Below are 3498 nucleotides of genomic sequence, written 5' to 3' on the forward strand. Positions count from 1 at the left end.
CAAGAACAGAAAGGCAAAGGCTAAACACACAAAAATAAAAGTTCCAGCTCGTATCTCGGCTTAAGACAAGGTGATCTTTTAGTGGACCTTTTTGCTTTAGGTTTGGCTTCATCAGTACAGTATGTGTGGAGAAAGTCTTGCTGTTTAATATTTTTTGTTAATACAGAGACTAATCCTACATTTAGCTCTCATGAGCATTAATGTGTTGAATACTAAATACTTTCCCATCCAACCTGGTTCCAGGAGGAAATGATTCTCAGAATATGTTAAGGAAACAGAATAAAAAACCCATCTCTCCTGTTTACTGTTAGATGAGATGCAAATTCCAGTTAGTCAGAGCATTCATACATGCATGTTATAGGCTTATTCTTCATGCTTCATACAATAAACTACATAAATAGCCATTTCTTTTTTCATCAAGTGGAAAACAATCAATAATAATTTTTTTTTGATAGCTCACTGTCTGTAGTTAAAATCAGATTTTAATGAAATGTGTTTGAAAATGTATTTAGTTTGTTTTTAACTTTTAAACATGTAGTCCTTTACTTGCCTTCATCCTAGGTAGCTATAAAATGAAAAGCAACCACCAGAAGATTCTCTCACTTTACTGCACCATTAACACTTTTCTTTTAACACACTGTGAGCAGCAAGCTTTTGCTAATTTTACATATAGACATTCTATTAAAATAGACAACCAGGGTAACGTCTACAGAACACATCTAGAACTTCTAGAGAATCCATCTAGAATACATTTAAGCTCACTTTGAATAGGCACATGTGAATCAGGTGTTCTTTGCTGTCATTCGTCACTACTTTCAGCTTCTGGACTATAGATTTGGAATTTTTTATTTGCTTTTTTACATTAAATGACCATGAATCAACATGAAAAGTGATATTCACTAGTTTTGATTTATAATATGGCATGTTAATTAATGTTAATATTTACATTTTTTAAGGCAAAATCTTCACAGTATAATACAATATATTTTACACGTATTGTTCTGACGCAATGCTTTGTTTGCCTTCCTTTGCCATTTTTACTTAGTAACTTAGTAAGCACTTTAAACTAGAATCTTTAATTTGTATCTTTTATCATCTGATTCTGTACCAGCCAAATTTGTTCAGTAAGAAATATATTGTATCAATGTTGTGTGTATGTTCTTCAGCCTGCATTAAATAAAGGAACTACTCCTTAAACATAAATCTCAAGTCTAATTTAAATAAGTAAAAAAAACCCTCACCAACAGTGGATACATTTTTAGTTGTTTATTGTTCATGCTTGAAATAAGATTTCCAGAAGATGTATTTCATCATATTGAACACTTATCGATGTCAAAAGGGATAATGCCTCTAATAAAATGATTAAATATGTTTCATCTGACAGAATAAAATGTTGAATTTTATCTCCAAATGAAACTGAAGCATTCTCATCTTTACCTATGTGTCATGAATATGTATTCTATCTGATTGAATGTGTCAATATAGCCATCAGCTCTATTGTTTGATACAGTCACCATTATTCCAGTAGTGTCAGTAAAAGGTAATTACATACCCAACCAGCAGCAATCCTACCAATGACAGGACAAACAAATGGGAGTTCTGTAGCAAGCGCATGGTGATGATTTTCCTCTGTGCAAAGCATAAAGAACAATGAAAATGAGAGACAGGAGTTATCCCATCATAATCAGAATAACATCATGGTGCAGGGGTGTGCAGAACTCCTCTTTGAAAATACCAATCTGTATTAGGCAAACAATATATTTACTCCAAAGAACTCCACTATGCTACTTTATCTAATTATAGATGACCAACTGAAATACAATGCATGGAATTACTAGATACAGAACCATTTTCAAATGAATAAGTTTTGAATGACAGTTGTCCACCCCCACATTTTGGACGGTCCCATATTGAACAGGCTCTTACTCAGCCTGTTGAAGGTTGTGGTAGTATGTATTTAAAGAGACAGTAACCAAATGAACTAGACTAACTTTAGTTATGACTATGAGTATGCCTAGATAATATTATTATTTGTATTTATTTATTTAGTTTGCATATGTCATGCCCACAAAGTGTGGTCACATTTATGTTCACATGTTTCTTTTATTTGCATTATTTAGTTACATATTTTTTTAAATTTCAAACTGTTATTTGAATCTGTTTCTTTAATTTTATTATTCTGCTACATTTTAAAATTTATTTCAATCTGCCATTTGAATCTGTTTGCCAGCGCACTTTACTCCTAAGATCTCCAATAGAATCCAAGTATACATACTGTTTGCTGGTGCTACCAGTAAGTGGCAGGGCAACTCTGGCTGTACCAAGCATCTGTACAATAATTTTAAATATGAAAAAGTATGGAAGCCCCCAAGGACTCGTCTTCTTTACCTTTAATTAACATGTGGAACATACTTGATACAGTTTTCAATGAATTTATATTTTTTAAGATATATTGCTTTCGCTCTGTTTTGAAACAAATTAAGTCTTTAAAAGATCTATTGAGGTTTGTGATTTTAAATTTTGGATGTCAAATTGGATGTCAGGTAGTGCTTCTCTGCTGATTCTGGGAATCCCTTCAGGAACTGCATATATATGAGGAATTGGGGGAACAAGTTGTCATTAATTATGTTAATAAGAGTTGCAGTCATCTTAGTCAATGATAACTTGATAACCAAACTATAGACCACATTAATTTGCATTTTTGTCGAGTGTGACAAGGGTTAATATAGTAACAACCAGCTTATTTGTCATTTTGTCCAGAGATGATCATTTCCTTAAAAAGTTAATATCATAGTTACACACCATCAGCCTGTGATAAGTACATATTTCCCCAGTGCAAACACAATATATAGTTAGTAAGAACCAGCTTATTTGTCATCATTTGTCAAAATGGAGTTGTCAATTTTTTATGATAATAAGTTTCAGTCCCCAGACAGTTTGTGCTTTTTCAGCAACTGGTTTTAGTCTGAACTTTGTAAACAAATTCTAGATTATAAAAACATAAACAATAGTACTATATAAAATAAAAATTATTATTTATTAACACACACACACACACACACACACACTCACACACACACACACACACACACACACACACACACACACACACACACACACACAAACACACACACACACACACAGACAGAGAGAGGGAGAGAGAGAGATTTATTAGGGGCAAATCCAACATCAGAGTCGTTGTAGTAGTCCAAGGTCATATTACTAATATGGAGAGCACGGGGATACATTATAAGCAAACAAAAACACACGAAAGCAAACGAGAAACAGGCTATAACAGATACGAGGAAAAACTGGACATTTTGAAATAACAACTTAGAATACAACAATAAATCTGGCAAATACCTCACAAATCAACTTAAAAATTCGAAAAGCATGTGATTCCATTATCAAGCTAACAATTAATAGTATAGTCAATTCCTCATGTCTAAGTAGTCAATTATTTACTAAGTAACAGTTGATGGATAATGAGCAGTTAAC

The sequence above is a fragment of the Electrophorus electricus genome, chromosome 6, assembly GCF_013358815.1.
Source record: "Electrophorus electricus isolate fEleEle1 chromosome 6, fEleEle1.pri, whole genome shotgun sequence".
Classification (NCBI taxonomy): Eukaryota; Metazoa; Chordata; class Actinopteri; order Gymnotiformes; family Gymnotidae; genus Electrophorus; species Electrophorus electricus.